Source organism: Solanum dulcamara, chromosome 11 (genome assembly GCF_947179165.1).
Source record: "Solanum dulcamara chromosome 11, daSolDulc1.2, whole genome shotgun sequence".
In the NCBI taxonomy this organism is placed as follows: Eukaryota; Viridiplantae; Streptophyta; class Magnoliopsida; order Solanales; family Solanaceae; genus Solanum; species Solanum dulcamara.
Window position 1 is genome coordinate 61,860,407 of NC_077247.1, and position 19,662 is coordinate 61,880,068.

At 33.0% G+C, this 19,662-nt stretch overlaps 1 long non-coding RNA gene across 3 annotated transcripts; it reads right to left on the minus strand.

Annotated features, from left to right (window-relative positions):
- Nucleotides 1-7,283: 7,283 nt before the first annotated feature.
- LOC129874893 (uncharacterized) lies at nt 7,284-17,551 on the minus strand. 3 transcript variants are annotated; one of them, XR_008763022.1, is made up of 14 exons: nt 17,503-17,539; nt 17,134-17,351; nt 16,723-17,043; nt 16,225-16,284; nt 15,729-15,947; nt 13,276-15,171; nt 10,788-12,197; nt 10,553-10,712; nt 10,215-10,362; nt 9,777-9,909; nt 9,014-9,052; nt 8,848-8,892; nt 8,004-8,061; nt 7,284-7,601 (listed from the first exon to the last, which is right to left on the minus strand). It is a non-coding gene; the product is annotated as an uncharacterized LOC129874893 (long non-coding RNA). The 3 variants fall into 3 exon arrangements; XR_008763021.1 differs by lacking the exon at nt 15,729-15,947 and having other exon boundaries at nt 17,134-17,355; nt 17,495-17,551; XR_008763020.1 differs by lacking the exon at nt 15,729-15,947 and having other exon boundaries at nt 17,134-17,355; nt 17,503-17,546.
- Between the last annotated feature and the right edge of the window lie 2,111 nt (nt 17,552-19,662).

The window sequence follows — 19,662 nt, forward strand, 5'->3', positions numbered from 1 at the left end:
GATCAAGACATTTGAATCTAAATCCACATCTGAATATTAAGATGTGTATTAAGGTTTAAAGGTCTAAATCTGAAAACACATCTGAATATTAAGATGTTACGTTAAGATCTGAACATTAAATAGTTAAGTTTGTTTGTTTTCTAAACATTTGTATAAAAGTTATCTTTATTTAAAAAATAATAAATATAAAATTCAAATAAAATACTGAATTGATCTAATATTATATCAATAAAATATTTTAAAAAATTTATATGGCAAATAGGAGTGGTAATGACTAATGATAGTAATTGCATGTGCCAATTTGGGATGGTGTTTACTGATGATGGTGGTTTTGGATAGTATTATGATATAGTGGTTGGTACTAGTGATTTACTTGGTTATTGTTGGAAGCAATATGGTATAGTGGTTGGTACTAGTGATTTACGTGGTTATTGTTGGTAGCAATTGATAATTATAGTGGAATTATACTGATAACTAATGACAGTGGTGAATGACGATGGGTGTTAGTGATATATAATTATGACTAACTGTAGTAATTATCGATAGTGATTAGTGAATGTAATAATGGTTGGTGGTAATAATTATTTTTGGTAGCTAATGGTGATGACAATTGATTTTTGTGACTGATGAGAGTTGTTGTTATGCTGAGGATGGGGGGTATGGATAATAGGTGGTGGTGATTGCTGATAGTTGTGGTTAAGTTGGGTTGAGGAAGGTGGTTGTGGATAGTAAGTGGTGGTGATTGATTGTTGTTGCATAGTGGGTTAAAGTAGACGAAGTGATGGTGAACTGTCATATTTATATAAATTTTTAAATAAAATTTTTAATTATATTAAGACTTTGTTATAGATCTTATTCTTCTAACCTATTCAGACCCATTAAGTGGTTATAAACTAAGAAAAACAAACGCACTGTCACAACCCGAGCCTAGGGCCTAGACGTGACACGGCGAATGAGACACCCGAAGGTACCTCACCCAAGCCTACTAGCATTCATTAAGCATTTCATTGGTAATGGTAAACAACAATAAGCGGAAATAAAAGCATTTTTTCATTTATGTCCAAACATACCTCTACTAATAGGCTTGGCGGGGGCTAAAACATGTCCCTAGCTCACCCTCAATATAAGTGTCAAGAAATGTCTTAATAAAAGTCTTACTATTCTACATAACATATGCTTAGAATAAAAAGGATGTCGTTCCCGAAACATGGGAACTCACCACAAGAAATCTTCAACTAACTTGAGCTAGCCACGTGGAGGGGGGTCGAGGAGTGATGCCGGTTCCTACATGGTGATATCATGTAGGCAAAAGTATGCATTAATACTTTGAATGTACTAAGTATGTGAGTATGCTATGAAATGAAGAACATAAGAGAGACATGAGTAAGCAATATGCATAAGTGAATGCATGCATTAGACATCATCATATGAAACTTTAAAATATTCATTTTGTGGGGAAGTGACCATAACCGACATTTAAGACCATGCGAGCTATTACATGGAATCCAACATAAGCCCCTACGTTGGCACGGGGAGACTACTTGCTAGGTAGAACTCCATTCAGATTACATTTAATTATTTAACATTTGGTGGCTACAAAGGCCTAGCCGACAAGGGCTCCTATGGTGGCACATAGTTAATGCAACATGAGACTTTACTTAAGAACCCCTTAGGTCGAGTTCCCATCTACATGCTACATTCGGTGCTAGGTCAAATCCCATGGAATAATATTTATATATCATAATAACATAAGCATTGTATAACTTTAGACATCAAATCATCATCGGTGGAATAGCTCATTAAAACCTTTGGTTTATAATATCATCATGACTACCATGCCCTATTTACCGTTCTACTAATGAACCTTGATTTATAAGAAAATTAGGTCTACAATCAGTGATGGCATTCCGGGTACCATGCTAATCGGACCTTCCATTTTGGAAAAATGTTCAAAAGCATTGACGGCCTATAGGGAGGTCAAACATGTCATATCATAACCTTAGACATTTCATTTGATTCAATGTGAGAATTGTCCTTTCACATTGAAACCTTAATTTGGCTAAGAAGCCCTTTTATCAATCAATCATTCATTCAATCATTTCACAAGACTCCCTTAAACATGGGCATTTGCTTCATAAACTTTTATTTGGAGTCAAACTTTCAATTCAACTTCATTTCAACATAAGAAAACTAGGTGGGTTCATTTCATATAACTTTCAAATACATTTAAAGAATACTTGTATGCATGAGAGTGATATGAATGCATCAAATCAAACATCTTAAAAATAGCACACCATATGCACTTTAAAACTACTTTCAAGCTTTCATATAAGTACCTTGATAAACCATCCATTTCATGTAAATAAGAATCAACATAAGTCAATATAGGTAATAAACTTCAAATATTCAAGAATCTATACATTTGGAATCATAGTATGAAAATTCCTAAAATTTTTCATCACTTGAAATTAAGAGTCAATACACATATATATCAATAGGAGTAAATAAACTTAAATATACTATAATCTATGCATTTGGAACCATTAGGTAAAATAACATAAGATTTCATCATTTAAAAATTGATATGCAAAGTTGAGAAAATATTTGGGCTCCATGGGTGGAAGAACCCATGGATGAAAACCCACATACCTTAGGGAGGAACTTGAAGAAGATTTGGAGAAGTCTTGGTCTTCAATGAGGAGCCTTGAATCCTTGAGTTTGATAGAAAAATTAGAGGGGATTATTTGAGAGAGAAGAGGATGAAGTTTAGGGTTCTTTTGAGAGGTGAAAAACTGAAAATAATGAGTCTAAAACGTCCTATGTTAGTGTATATATGTTTTAGGAAAAATGCCCAAACTGCCCTTCATCAAAATTCTGGAAATTGGGCAAAACTCCTGCTGGCGCTATAGTGGCGCGTCGCGCCACTGCAGCGCCAAGCCAAAATAGGCTTAAAATCCTGCACATCTAATAGTGGCGCGTCGCGCCAAGCCCCAAACTACTGAGGCTGTTTTCTGGCGCTATAGTGGCGTGGGGCGCCAAGCCTAAATTTCCTGCATTGGTCGCCCAGGCCTGAAATTCCTGCAGTACTAGTCTGTAGTCAAATGGCCATAACTTTTGACTCCGAACTTCAAAAATTGCAATCTCAGTGGCGTTGGAAAGAAGACTTAAAGACCTTTAATTTGGTAGGTCATGGGCCACCCAGTTCGTTATATTAAAAGAGATATGGTCATTGGAAGTTGACCCTTATACGAACTCATTCGGAAACTTAGCCGAGACTAATTCTTTAGGCTCGACTTGGTTTTTTTTTTTTTGGGATCCCTTATGACCCTAAATCACATATAATACCCTTGAATTACTTAGGAATTGATCCTAACTCATGAATGAACTTTAAAGTCATCGAGTACGATCCTATACGTACCTGAAAAATGCTTCAGGTCTTGGCGTAGAAATTTTTGGGGTGTTAAACGCACTTAATGATTAAGATTTAGACCTTGAAAACAAACAGACTTAATGATTGATATCTGAATGATTAAGATTCAGGCTTTGAAAACAAATAAATTTAATGACTAAAATCTGAAAGATTATTAAGACCTTCATTAAATACAAACAAATGAGGTATGTGTAAAACAAATGATCTAGACCTCTATTAAGAGTTTTCTTAGAGCTAATAAGGCAAAATGAGGGTGGCCAAACCAATTGAGTGCTTAGGCCATCAATTTTAGAGATATCAATGGTACAGTTTGAGCGGTTATTTTATAAAATTTATATCATATCATTTTTTGATTATTTTATTTTTTATAATCAAAATTAGATTTTTCAAAACCATCCCATTATCTTAATTTTTCTTCGGTATCAGTACGGTTCGATTAATTTTTTTTTATATTTTTTTTAAATATGAAAGTGAGAACATGCTACCATGTAATACTTGAGTATGACTTTGAAAAAAAATGTCTAGACATTTTTATTGTTTCAAAGGTGATGAATCAAGAAAAAAAGGATAGAGATTCATCCCATTATATTATGATAGTGTAAAATAATATTAAGAGAAGAAATTAAAATATAACTTACATAACATGAGCGGAAAAAAATCAATCAATATGAAACTTAAAAATTGAGTTTAGTTAATTTATGTATCCAATAAGAAAAAATTTAAATCATAAGAGAGAAAAGATATCAAATAACTTGTAGTTTGTTATCCAAGATCGTTGGAATACTTTGTAGTTTACTAATTACTATTCGGAAGTTGAGATGTTAGAACTAATTTAGCTTCAATTGGAGTACTATAAGAAGTTTTAGTGTTAGGACTTTGAGTGTTGTTAATTATGTTGTCACTTGTAGTCACTTTCATTAGTGCGGTACAATTTGGATCAGTCAGTGAAGTTGATTTTTTTGAAAATCATTGACACCTCTAATCAACGTCATACAATCTCCTAAAATAAATTTCACAAAAAAATGATATATTATATTTAATTCAAAAAATTATGTATTATCTTTATTCCTAGATGGGTCTTTCTCATCTATTAATTAATTATGAAACCTATTACCATGTGATAATTTTTTATTTATTTTTTAGTTTAATAAATGTTAACTGTTACACTCTCCTCTCAATTCATGCTACAATCTTTTATTTCTTTTTTAGTTTCATGAATGTCAGCTGTTACACTCTCCTTTCAATTCATGTGAGAATCTTTTATTTCTAATCGGTCATATAAAATAGTATTTTTTATATTAAAAAAATGTCAAAAATGCTCTTAATTATACAAAATTGAACAAACATATCCTCAATTAATAATTTGATCAAAAAATACCCCTACCGTCAATAATTTGATCAAAAAATACTCCTACCATTATTTTATGAATAAAAAATGAAGAGGGTTAGAAAGTGACACATACAAATCTAATCATTTCAACAGTTGAAGTCGAATGAACCATCACTTGCATTTCTTTACATTTTATACACAACGAGTTACTCTAACTTTATATGAATAAAAATGTGTGTTTTGAGAGAGAGAGAGAGAGAGTTGTTGCCACCATATATATATATAAAGTTGAAATTCATGCCTGAATCGTCATCTTCATATGGATCCTGGGCGTTTTGATAATTATCACTTCCATAGTCTTCATTGGAACTTGGAGTTCTTATTGGACTGGTGTATTCATCTGTATTGAAACTAATCTATCATTATTTGGATTGGGACTGTCCTTAATAACATGTTTATCTTGTCTTTGGTCTCTGAAGAACTGTTCTAGTGTCTGTTTAATTATGGCTTGGATTTGTTCATTTTTTTTCTTTTTCAGAGCCATAGTCTTTCTGGAACTATCTCTTTGAAAAGTTTTAGGTAATCTTCTTCGTGAGGAAGAAGATCCTTCTTCTTCACTTTTTGGCAATATGACAGCCATCAACGGATTTGATATGTCTTTACCGGCTATCGTTTGAACCGAACTAGCTATATCTTGATTCGATACAGTAGATTTCTTAGCATTCAGAGGGGAATGCACACCCTTCTCATCCATTTTTGATTGAGATGGAGAACTCTCGTCTAGAGTTTGAGTACTCATGTCTGCCTTAGAAACATATTTATCTTGGACTGTTTCTAGCTGCTTCATAAGTCTCACATTTTTTTGAATGAGGGCTTCATTTTTAGCATTGAGTCCTTTGAAGGCCTCAGTCATATTAGAACAATGATCACAAAAAATTATTTTGTCTGAATCTTTTTGGATGTTATACTGAGGAGTTTGGGTTGGTCTTTGTTTGAGAGATGGAGAAATATAGTAATTTGGCGCAAGCATTCCTCTGGCATAGTTTAGAGCTTTGGTAAAATTATTAAAGCCCTTGAAAAAAGGAGTTTTTTTACCCCATTTATTGAGTCTACTACTTCTATCCAAGTTTGGAAAACACCATTTGTTTTACCATGTATAACAACATAATATTTAAATTTATTTTCTCTGTTTTTCTCTGAAAAATATTGACACAATGCCATTGTTTGCTGCAATAAAATATTTAGTGTCTTGTTTATTATAGGCTATCCATAGATTGTTTGCTAGACATTTTTGAGATTTATCTACATTACAGTCTGACATGATTCTGAAAGATAGGTTACATTGAGGATAGAAAATTAAATTGATCTTACCAAAATAAATCCTTTCATCATCTCAACTGTACCTTGAGGTCTAAAATTAATCTTACCTAGTAATGTCCGAGCGTATGAATCTAATTGGGCTATGCCCTTATTTTTGTCTGCTGGATGTTGGCTAGTTGGTCTCATGCTGAAATATAATTAGTTTAATTAGTTTTAAGTTGTAATCTACACAACTTATCAACTAATTCATTATTTTTTCCTTTTACATATGCAAAGACTATATTGTTATATATAGATATAACATCCATAAAATTTAACCATCGTCGTTTGCTACTTGCTTTACTATTTATTGTTTGGTAAAACTTGACTATAGCTTCACAGTCTGTTCTTACCAACACTTCTTCTTTGTTCAATATGTATAGTTTAAAGCTATTTAACCCATATATTATTGCTAGTACCTCGGCGTCGATGCTACTCATATTTCCTTTCTCTTTATATTTACCACTTTGGTATGCACATATTATTTCTTCGTTTTTACTACTATATTTACTAGGTCTGATTTTTAGAACTGCTCTCCATCCTAACTGACTTTCATCTGTTTGGACGGTTAGATAGTCTGATTCTAAGGGGATTTTCAAGTCTGATATATTTTTAACCATTTATTTTATCAATTTAATATCTTCTGCATTAAAATATTTTTGTCCTTTACTTCTTGTTTTAGCATATAAAGGTCCAGCTATTTTTCCTAAGTCTTGTATGAAATTTCGAGCATAATTTACAAGGCCTAAGAATTTTTGTAAATTTTTTGTATTATCTAATTTATCTGGTATGTCTAATAAATTTTTAGCTATATGTGGCTGTAACTTTATTTTTCCATCTCCTAATGTTACTACTAGGAAATTAATGTGTCTTACATAATTTCATCTTCTTTTTACTAATTATTATTAATCCATATTTTACAAATAGCCTAAAAACAGTTTGTAGGTGTCCTAGATGTTCTTGGATATTTTTACTAAATACTAAAATATCATCTATAAACTAATACAAAATTCTTGTAGTCTCCAAACATATCGTTTATCGTCCATTTTTCTTTGAAAAATAGGAGGAGCTGTTTTAAAACCAAAAGGCATAGCGAGCCATTCAAAATGTCCTTCTGGACAAGAAAACGTTGTCCATTATATATATATATATATATATATATATATATATATATATATATATTTGTTGAATCTGTATAGATGTACCGTGCTCCACAAATATTGAAGGACCTTTCAATATCAATACTTTGGAGGAAAACAGTTGTTAGGGAAAGGAAAAGATAACTTATCACATCTTTTATCCATCAATTTGGGCTTGTATACCTTCAAAGTGTACACATAAGGACCTGAAATGTATTCTGAGAGCTTGAATGAACCATCACTTGCATTCAATTTATTGAGGAAACTCAGATGAAACCCAAACTCACTGGACAATAGCGGAAATGGAGAAGGAGAAGCACGTGTTCAATGCCGGTCATCCTCACTTCATGCAAATGAACAAATTTTAAGAAACCAGACAGAAAATATCCTTAAGTTAGCTGATGTAACAAAGATGAACCTTTCAATATTAATAATTTGAAGGAGAGGATGTACAAGAGTAGAGACTCTTTCAGAGAATGCAAGACTATCTTTGGGCTACCAGATCATATATGCAAACTAAAGGATCAATCAGGCCAAAGTACAACTGTAAAGTATGTAAATCAATACTTTTCATTTGTTTGAATTGTGGGAAAACTATTAAGTACTTGGAGTGCATTTGCTTCCTTAAACTAGTTGGTTATAAAATACATCACGAACAATGAATGCAAAAAGAAAAATCCCAACAAATCTTCTTATTAGCAAACAACAGTCAATTCATGTATCAGGTAGGCTTATACACAATTACCTATTGTACCAACGTCTTGACTAGAATCATCAACTCCAAGGTACAAACACTTTCCGTCCTATAAACAATGGCAGGAACAAAGACCAAGTTAGTAATTTTATACCTATCCTAATGGATACTACCAACTAAATCTCAAAAGAACTTTACTTTTAACACTTAAAATATCCATTTGGCCTCCCGTGAGCTTTAGTAACAATTTCCAACAAAGAAACGTCAGAAATAGGGCTTTTGAGGTCGCTGGTGTAAAGGAAGCATAAGAAACCATAGTTAAAATGAACAGAAAGAAAGGAAGCATAACAGAATATGAAAGAAACAGGCACATATACCGTCTCCATAAGCTGGGCTAAAAGTACCTAAGCACCAATATGTGTGTTCCAACTCAACTTTAATTAAAATAAATAATCAAAACATCTCAACATACAGTAGTGATCAACAAAAAATATATTCTATCCCCCCCTCCCCCCCTCTTTTTTTCTTTTGTGGCAGCGGTACAGGTAAAGAAAGTATTTTATTGCAAATGAAGCAACAGAAAATCAACGTACATGAACATCTTAAAATAAAAGTAAAACCAACATGGAAGCATCAATATTTTGTGTTGTGTACATCTATACAAATTTGCCCAATTAAAATTAAAACTACAAAACCGTAAATAAAAGAACATTTGTAAAAAGATGCGAATGAACACAAACCATCAAACAACGTATTAGTTGTAATGCATGCAATCCTATAGACAATAACCACCATTCAAGTTATGAACATCATAGTTGTGCATAATAAATTATGTACAGCAGCATCAGTACAATAGAAAAGATGATGTCAGCCCAACACTTTGCAAGAAAATTACCATATCTTTCTCCCATCAGCACCTGGACTCGTGAGACACCAGGTCCTTCAAAAGAAAGTACCAACTTCAGGTGCTAAAGTAAAATAATAAATTGAGCAGAACTATCTGCACATCAAAATGTATTAGATCAATGTCAAAGAAGCTAATACTTATCATTGTCAACCACCTTAACATAGCAGGTTCCAATGCCCATAGCAACATATACCTGGTGGAAACTGATTTAAGTTTAAACTACGACTACACTAATTATAAGAATAACAAACATAAAAAGAACAGTCTTATAAGGAAGTAAATCTCATGGAAAAAAGAAATAGAGTTGCGATATAAGAATATTCATTTGAAAAAGAAAAATACTTATGAACTAGAATGGATCATACTAAGAGGATGAAAGATATATCAATTTTCATATAAAGCATATGCCCTCGTCATCAGAAGTAGCAAACAAAGGCACATAAGAATTTATTGAAGAGCCTCACCGATCACTGCCTTTTGTGCAACTAGTCTAAGCGATTAATCTAAGCGATTAAATTACATAAAAGCACGACTTGCCATATTCGCAGCAGCCCTCCTCTATTGATCCTCAAAACATTAACAAAATCAGAAAAAAATATATAATTCCCCACTCTCTTACATGGCACAATTTTCAACTTTTAAGAAACAATCAAAATTAAATAGTCTAGACCATGTTCATTTCAAAGAAAAAAAGTCTAGACCATATAAAAGAAACTGACCACAGGAGGGTGTTTATGAAATCTTGTCCAATTGAGCGTCTTCATTCATATACTACAAATCACAACTTCTTATAATTGAACTATTTTTTTGTTTAGAGTTGTGTGAGTGAGGCCTTTAATAACAACTCCACATCTTTCAATTCAATGTCTAGTAAAGTCATAAAGAATATTGAAACTTTGAAAGGGAAAATAGTATACCTTGGTAGCACCAGCATTGAGGCAGTTGAAAACCAACTCCTCAAAAACCCTTGCGAAATCATACAGGATAACAAACCCCGACCGAATTGAACTCCAAATAACCTCAGGCATTCGCTTAATGCTCCTCATCTCCCTAAAAAAGTAAAAACAAATTCTTAAACACCCTTAACATTCCTGCAAAAATGACAACATAATTTATTTATTTTAAAAGACTTCTTGAATTTCCTTGATATGTTCCATGAAAATAAATTCTTAAAAACTACAATTTCTAAAATATGTAACTTCAAAAAGCCAACAAGTTCTTGAACTTTTATTTAAAAGCTTGCAAGCAAGAATTCCAAGATAATCTAACAATATCCAGTTCTCGCTCAAATCTTCCTTCTTCTTTTATCAATGGATGGAAGAATACCAAGATAATGGAAAGAGCAGTAGTATTACTTGAGCAGATAGATCAGCGGAAATTGATATAGGGTTTAAGATTTTGATCAGACATCGTCACCAGGACAGTTAAAAGCAGTAATCCGGTGGAGTACTCTAAGATGTGCCGGTAGCGTATTAAGTTCCGATTTTGCAGTTGAGTGGGCATCTGTAATTTGAAATCAGGGGAAAATAGTAAATGCTAACTAAAGATTAGTTTTCCATTTTCTTTGTTCAGGAAAATATACTGAAATAAGTGGATACAGAAATATTGAAAGATTTGCAAATTAAATTAGGGAAACAAAGTGTAGACAAGACAACTTATCACATCTCTTATCCATCAATTTGGGTCGGTATACCTTCACTGTGTAAACATCAGGACCTGAGATCTATCCTGAGAGCTTGAATGAACCATCAGTTGTATTCGATTTATTAAGGGAACTCAAATGAACCCCAAATTCACTGGACAACAGCTGCAATGGGGAAGGAGAAGCACGTGTGCAAAGCAGGTCATACTCACTACATGCAAATGAATAAAATCTAAGAAACCAGACAGGAAATATACTTAAGTTAGCTGGTGTAACAGAGACGGACCTTTAAATACCAACAATTTTGAAGACACTGGGATGCACAAGGGCGATTCTTAGCAGAGACTCTTTTCGGAGAATGCAAGACCCTCTTTAGGCTTCCAGATTATATATGCAATCCAAAAGATCAAATAGGACAGAGTACAGATTTAGAAGTAAAGTACGTAAATCAATATTTTTCATTTGTTTGAATTGTGAGAAAACTACAAGTACTTGGAATGCATTTGCTTCCTTCAAACTGGTTGGTTGTAAAATACATCACGAACAATGAATGCAAAAAGAAAAATCCCAACAAATTTCCTTATTAGCAACCAGCAGTCAACTCATGTGTCAGCTAGGCTTATACAGAATTACCTGTTGTACCAACATCTTGTCTTGTAAACAATGGCAAGAACAAAGACCAAGTTAGTAGTTTTATACCTACGCTAATGGATACTACCAACTGAATCTCAAAAGAACTTTACCTTCAAAACCTTACAATATTCATTTGGCCTCCAGTGAGTTTTGTAACAATTTCCAACAAAGAAACGTCGAACATGCGGCATTTGTATTTTGGTTTCATGAGAATATTATTTATCATATTATTTATATGTCGTAATATACATTTATTTGTCCTATCCCAGCACTCGTGCACTCGAATCCTTACTTTTCAGTCATAAATTTATTTGATGAACAATCCGGCCTCTAAATCTGCATCCGAATCGAATATCGACATGAATGTGTGCTTGGAATTTGAACAACGTAAGTGTCTAGACATAAAAGTAGATGAATGCAGTCATTTCATTTTGATTGAGCACATTTAATTGCAATTTAGAAGTTGCATTTATTCATAGAAGTGCAAATTTACCTTCCCCTCCACGATTGTGAAGTTACTCTTGGAGTTGTAGGTGACATCTTGATCAATTGAATCTTTGTTCTAGTGCAATTCTTGTTAATTAGCCCAGAGAAGACTATGAAAATCAACTACATAAAAGGTTCCCAAAAAGATAAACTGAATCTTCAAAATCAAGCATGTTTACATTCTACACAGAGTTACAGACCCACAAACGAAAATGGAACAAAAAAACATGAAAAGGCCTATGCATCAACTGTGTATATATATGTACACACATATGTTTAAAGACGGATACCCAGTTTTATCATCAACTGTTAAGCAACCCACTTTAGCATCCAAATTGATAGTAAAGATGGATACCCAGTTTGAACACAAAGGAGACGAAGAAGTTTAAGAAAGATGGATACCCAAAATTTGAGCTTGAAGAAGATTTGTGCAAAAAGTGCAAGAAAATCATACCTAACATGGTGATACCTTGAAAAGATGAAGACAACTGAAAGAGTGGTATGACATAAAGAAATCCAAAGTATCCAACATGTTGTGCAGACGCAGGAATAATACTCCCACAAATTAAAGAAAAAACTGAATTAAAGAACATGAAACTTATAAGCAACAAAAGTAATAGTAGTTGACATGGAACCAAAACAAGTTGAAGAAACGCGAGAAATTACGACAACAAAGAGATTAGTAATAGACATGCAATTACAAAATCCAGGAGAAAGAGTGAGAAACAAATATTATTCTCAAGTGCTACACATTTTTTGTCCAATCTTGACAATGAAGCAAGCAATTCATTAAGAATCTCAGCCTCCAATCATATCTTTCAGTTGATTTAGCTATATTATATTTTGTCCTCATCTATGAGAAGTTTTCTTCTTGAGGGTTCTACAGTTTTGAGTGGTGTTGATGTGGTCATGTGGCTACAGATGTAGAGGACGGTGATGAAGATTTGACTTCAATTTCTGAATAATGTAAGTCGAAATGCAGAACTCACTCGACCAAAAGGGGAAAACAGAGCTCAAGAGCTTTGCCACATCAAGAGCGTAATAAGATTCACTATCTCCAAATTATTGCGGCTATTGTGAAACCTTAAAATATGTGGCAACATTTTTTTAAATTTTTGGATAGAATGGTGAATAAAACTTTGACATTAGGTTCAACCAAACAGAATCAAATAGGAGGATCTGAGAAGACAACTACCTCCATGTCATGCATGGTCTAGAGACATGATGCTTTACTCTGAAATCCCCAAATATCACATTGGACCCAAGAAAGAGGAAGAAATTTCTCTTGCTTATCCTTCAAGTGGTGTACCACAACCATCTCGTCGTTTTTCCCCAAAAAGTTTGATGGTCAAGAAAAAGGATCTAAATGCTTAAGTTAATGAACTAACATAATTAACGCATAAATCATGGACATATACAGATTTTCTTTTTTCATGTTCATGGAATTTATTTTACAGAGAGTGTGTTTGCTCATAGTTTTAAGAGGATCAAGCTAATTAAGTTAATGCATCAACTCAATTGACACATAAATCATCAATAGTTGCAGATAATGTGTTTGCTTATGACTAATTGATTGCATATATAACAAGAGCAAAAGATAATAGAACACAAGTAAAATGATCAATTAAAGAGGGAAAGAATGATATTTGGCATACCTTCAAAATATATCTTGAGAAGAAATAAGCTCGAAAAGAAATAAGAAAATCTTAAACCTGCAAAAAACACCACCTTAGTGAGGAAATTAAAATATATAGTCCACTTTCTAAAAATTAACCTTTCAGTAGACAAACAAGTGTATAAATTATCAAGGATATTTTATTTATACAACTTTCTAACATACTAAACTTAAATTTAGGAATTTCATTTTTATATCATTGTCTACTTACCAAATAAGAAGAATCTGGCTACATGAGGATCAATAGTATCTTCTTCGAAATCTAACTTCGATGATATATCTACGCAGGCCATTTCCTTTTACAAAATTTCTAGTAGAGAAATCTCTCAACCCCCGTCAAGATAACCAAAGCAAATATCAATGACTCATCCAAATGAAATGTAACTTTTTGATGATCCTCTATGATTGAGATCTCATGTCGGGTTATCATTTCCCAAAAAACATGGATCCAACTATTTCAGAGACTTTGTTTATATGTAAAAGTATAAGAACATTGAAACTACAATGACATCAAAAGTTTAACTGAGGACTTTCAAAAAGTAAACGACACAGACAAGTAACTTATCGGATGAAAAGGTGAATTTTCAGGATGAAACTCAATCCAAAGTTTTAGTTCTTTAGAGCTTCGACTTAAAATTCTACATGATACAAAACGTCAAGTAGGAGATAAGAAGCATAATAGCCACAATATGTAATTCCCGAGAAAAAACTTCTAATTGGATCATGAACAAAAGATTCTCTGCGCTATTCAAGGTTATCAAGTGAACAAACACGTGCACTTTCTATTCATTAATTTGCCTTAGGTGAAAAAACAATAATTTATAACACTATACTCACATAAGTTGCAATAAATTCATCTTGGAATGGAAAATTACAACAGAACAAGACAAATGAAGAGCTACCAAAGCTAATCAAGAACCCGACTTTGATAATGCAGATGCAACTGAAGAGTTATTTCGAGAAGATCTTCAGTTATTCGATAGAGAAATTGCTAACTCCAATAGCTCTAGTTTTCCCAAAATCATAAAGTTCTTCTGTTACTTACCATGTGCTAAGTATATCTGTTGGACTCAAGTTTTCAGGTTTAAAGTTAGTGACAACATTTTTCATCAGAAAAGGCCAGTGAATCTTTAAAAAGAAAAAGATAAACCAATAGGAAAATAAAAATGTAAGACAAGCACAAGTTTAACAACTCATTGAATGCCCATTTTGATGAGTACTTATTTTTAAGACCTATTAATTGAAAGTAATAGCGCCAATTAATAGAGCTTCAGGGAACACTTCTACAGGTATAAGATCTAATGTAGTCAAGTTGCAACTTTGTTAAATGCCATTGGTACATCTTCAGAATCATGATCAATGCACCTACACAAATTCATACATCATAATCATGAATATCTTTAAACCCAAAAAACGATAAAAGTTATTGGTGAAAGAACCAGGGATCACCAACATAGCAATTGTTTGAATGCATGTCATTTGAGTCAACTATGACACATAAGCAAAAGAATAATGCCAAGTTTAATTAGATTAAAGCAACAGCCCTTCATTTTGGACCAAATTGATGCTAGAACAGAAAAGTTTTCACCATAATAACCAATGCAAACAGTTGCTATAAAGGAATAAACTTACCTGAGTGGTCAACAAATCTATAGCAAAATGGTGTTCAAACACATATTTATTAGGATCCTCAACATCTGCCTCTAATAGGGCCCTTTCTATCTCTCTGCCTATCATATCAGCAACATAGACAATTCGGCAATGGGAGTGGCCACCTTCCCTGGCTAGATGCAGATTGCCATCCTTCCCATGATCGAACGAAGCACCCATAGAACCCAGTTCTCTAATTTTTCTCAGGTCCTTCAGTACACACAACCTGGAGAACGGAGATGCACTTTAAAAGAATGAAAAATTTAGAAAAGTAAACTAAAAACACTATTTTGGAGTAATAAATCAGTCATCTTGTAAGTTTCATTTAGAACATTAGTTGCATAAGAAGTACAACTATATGGATCAAGTTTTTCCCAACTGAGAAGAAGATATCAGTTGTGATGTCCTACCTGCCACCAATCAAGCACAACATAAAACTTCCTTGAAGTCGGTATATATTTAACGAGGTAAACAAAGATAGCATAGAGCAAACTAATTGGTGACCCTTACAAAAGTGGTGTTGATTTAGAGAGTGCTAATGATACCTTTGTGTATTCTCATTTTAAAAAAAATAGTACTATGGTACAAACTAAATGAAATCCCACTATCAAACCGAAAAAGACAGGTTTATTTCCAGTTTTATTCTTATTTCTTCCTTCTTGCATGTCATCTTCACACTCTCTTCTCCAAATGTTCAAATACATAAGTAAATGATCTGAACCCTGAAGAATAGGGGTTTCACAGTTCTTCAACTTTCTTCAGTTTCAACTTTTAAGCACTTACATCAGAAGTTAGGAATAGGCATAGAGCCTTTCTTGTAGTATTGCTTTCTGGCACTTCAGCTTCAAATTGAAAACAAGCCTAACTGCCCCCATTGCTTTTACACTTTTCCGATTTTTGGGAGTTCTACATCCTACAGCAAAAGCCGTCTAAACAGAAAGTTCCTTTGGCTTCAACCTGAAGGATAGATCGAGAACTTTCCTATTCATCCCACCAAGTAGTCTGGGAAAAAAATTGGAAAAGAAAAGGGAAATAGTTTCCAAAGAGAAAAAGCTGAAAAACTGGCAACTGCTTTACGGAACTGAAGAGACTATAATATTCTGTGGACTTCCCCGGACCCCGCGCATAGCGGGAGCTTTAGTGCACCGGGCTGCCCCTTTTTTACTCTAATAACAATTGAATGGAAGCAAGTTAAAGATTAAAGAACAATTCACTTGAAATGTTAACAGGGCTGTCTTAGAGATCAATGTAGTTCATAAAAATAGAATTTGAAACTTACATTCCTCTCATGCATCGCCAATTCACCACCAGCATCACACCTTTTTGCAGAAAATTCTCCCTACAAAAATTTACTTATCATAATTTTTTAAGTTATGGTTTCAAGCTAAATACATTTCAAGAAATAAACTTCTAAAAGGAGGAATATGTAAACTACAACGTTGAAAAGAAGAATTAGAAAAGGGGAATGGGATTAATCAAAAAAATCATTTTATGCTCCTCAATTCTCACTAACTCTCCAGCTCCGCCTATTTTCACGTCCTTAGAGGGAAGGGATGATCGACCAAAAGGAGAAATAGAAAGAATTATAAGTATTGTCCTGGTTCATCTCTTCCCTTTTTAAGTACAGTATCCCCATTGCACGTGTTAAGCACAGTACTGCAAGCTTTGAGAAGCCCCGTCAAATTAGTACACTTATACTATTATTAGTTTATTATAAAAACACTAAGTGCATCCAGTATAATCACTCGCAAACTTATGCGTAGTGAAATTAGTGTACCTTAAAAATTAAATCGCTTGCTACTTAATGGAGAAGCTTCGCGTCGGAAACATTGAGAACTTGACCACCAATATATCCTTTTTCCAAGATGAACCTTGCACCGTACCAGATAGACAAAGCATAGCTGGAGTACATAATAGCAAAATGTTTATGTAGCAAAATGCGACCCAAGACCTAATCTACTTGCCAGCCCTTCATTTGAACCTGAATGGTAATCTTTAATTAGGGACTCGTTATAGCTAGCCACAACTTGCTTTTCCTCTGTAAAAGATGCAGCCTGAGAAGGAAACAAGATACATCTCATCTACTGGTGGTTATTTTCTGAAAAGAAAGTGAAACAAAAATTGTTTTACCCCCAATATAAATTTCATCAGAGCATGGGCATCACAATAATTTAAACTTATGACATACCATTTTAAAGGAGCCAATTGTCTGTTCAACCACCGTTGCTGCCTTGGCATAAGCATCTTGTCCACGGGACACCATCCTAGATAGGATGAAGGACATCACTCCACCAAAGATGACAAGTAGAGGAATGATGGATAACAATACAAGTGTGAGAAGCCAGCCTTTGGTAAATGCAATGACAAAGCCCGCAAGGAATGTTGATGTCAGCTATACAAATTTCCCTACCTGCCACAGTTAAGGAAATAATATCAAGAATAGAAAGAGCAATCATATCCTCACAAAGGATCTTTTATGTAGAAAGCAAATTACTATGTAGTGGTTTCACAAAGAAGGGCTTAGTAGAGTAGCTTTTCAGCATGAGTACCTACTCACCCATGGCGTCTTGTATAAGAAGAGCATCACCAGACATCCGCCCCCCCCCCCACCTCTCCCATATTGGTTTCCTTATCACAGAAAGCTAAATCTTGCCGCAAAATAGTTTTCAGATAGAGACTCCTTATTCGAGAAGGTTGTCTTTCACCAGAGATCATCCAACAAGGGACCTCTAAACAGCACTCATATTAATTTAACTTCAATAATAATTCAAAATTGCCTATGCTTAGTAAAGGCGGAATGAGAACTTACAAAAAAATGCAGTTGGCCACAATCCCAAAGCTAAGTAGACAAATCTCAATGAAACCTATATGAAATTACACAGATAATTAGAAGATCTCATTTTCAGGAGGGAACTACTCAATCAACAATAGATAAAATAAGGACTTAGAATATTTAAAAAATGTTCAAAGCATAACCCTGGAGACTACCCCAAGCACATCTTTGTTATTTTGATTTTGTCTGAAGGAGTCGGTCCATTATCCAAAAAGACTTGTCATAATGGGCAGGGACAATCCCCATTGCCGATAGTTGCAATAGTTTCAACGATCATCAAAACTAAATCAGTGGAATCAACAAAGGAGAAGAGCAAGAATGCAAGAAAGTGGATAAATTAAAAAGTGTGTTTTTCAATATATGAGAAAAAATTCTTGTTGTCAAGAATCATGGATATGGAGAGACCCCAACATGCAAGATTCCAGAGAAGCTCAAGATTCAGTTATCAAGAAAATTAAAAAACCCAGAAACACAAGACAATATTAAAGGCATAAGGGATGAATATTTACTTACTTGGAGCGGGCGGTAAATATCGACATTTTTTGAGACAACAAAGAAGAACAGACGTCGGTGTTATTGTAAATAAATGGCAATGTGGTGGTATATAAATAAGCTATGCTTCCAAATTAAATTCCTCCCCAAAATTTTTATTTTATTTAATACCTTTTCCAAATTATTTCTTTTTTATTTTTTTTTGTTTCTTCTAATACAAAAAATATATTATATTTAGATTATTAATACTTTATTTATAGAATAACATTTACAAATGTACGTAGCTAAGTTGAAGAATCAATCAAAAGTGAATTAATTTAAAAATTAAATAATTTAACATTAATTAGATATTACAAAACTATAAATCGATAAATATAGGTAACATAGAAATATATGTAGAAGAAAAAGGAGTTCACCAAGCCACAATACGGAAAGCCGAAATTTCAGCGATACACTTTAACTTAATCAGAATTTTATTACCCCTTAAACTATTTTAAAATGGAATAAATACATCCTAAAAGCTGACGCGGCACAGAGAGTGTGCACACTCTTATTAAGGCAAGTGATGAGTGACACATCACACTCTTCTCCACTTTAATTTTTTTCTTTCATTATTTCTTATTTTTACACCTTTAATTTTTTTAAAAAACTTATGTGACTTTTTTAAAATAAAATAATTAAAAAGTATCCTTTCAAAATTAACCTATTTTAAATACAAGGCATTTGGAATTAAATTTGAAATCAAATCAAAAGGCAAGACAAAGAATTAACTTCAAGATAAAGAAAATAATAAGAAAATTTAAAAAATTTAAAAAATTTAAATAGAAGGAAAAAGAAATTTAATTTTTTTTACGTGTATTAACTTCAAGATAAAGAAAATAAGAAAATTTAAAAAGAATTTAAAAAATTTATTCTAAAAATAATAATAATATATATATATATATATATATATATATATTTGCTGATGTGGCAAGCACATGTGTACAAACATATCCAACTTATTTAGTTGAAGAAGGTGCCACATTAGCACCAAAGGTGCACGAAAATGAAAAAAAAAAATGAGCTCACCAAGCCACAATGTAGAAAGCCAAAAAATTCAAAACAACGAAAAACAAATCAAGAAATCAAATGAACATAAGAGAAATGTATGTTTTTTATCAGAATTATTTAGAATGGGTCATTTTATGTTTTACTATATTTTTGTTTCAAAATATTTCTATCCTTAGATTTTTAGCTCAAAATGACTTTTCAACTAATAAAATAGATATAGAAAATGCCCTTTTATTAATAATTTTTAAAATAAGTTAACATTATTTGAGTTTCTTATTCTTATTTCACTATTTTGTTCATATTAAAAATAATTATTTTCCAGAAATAAAACTTATTACATCA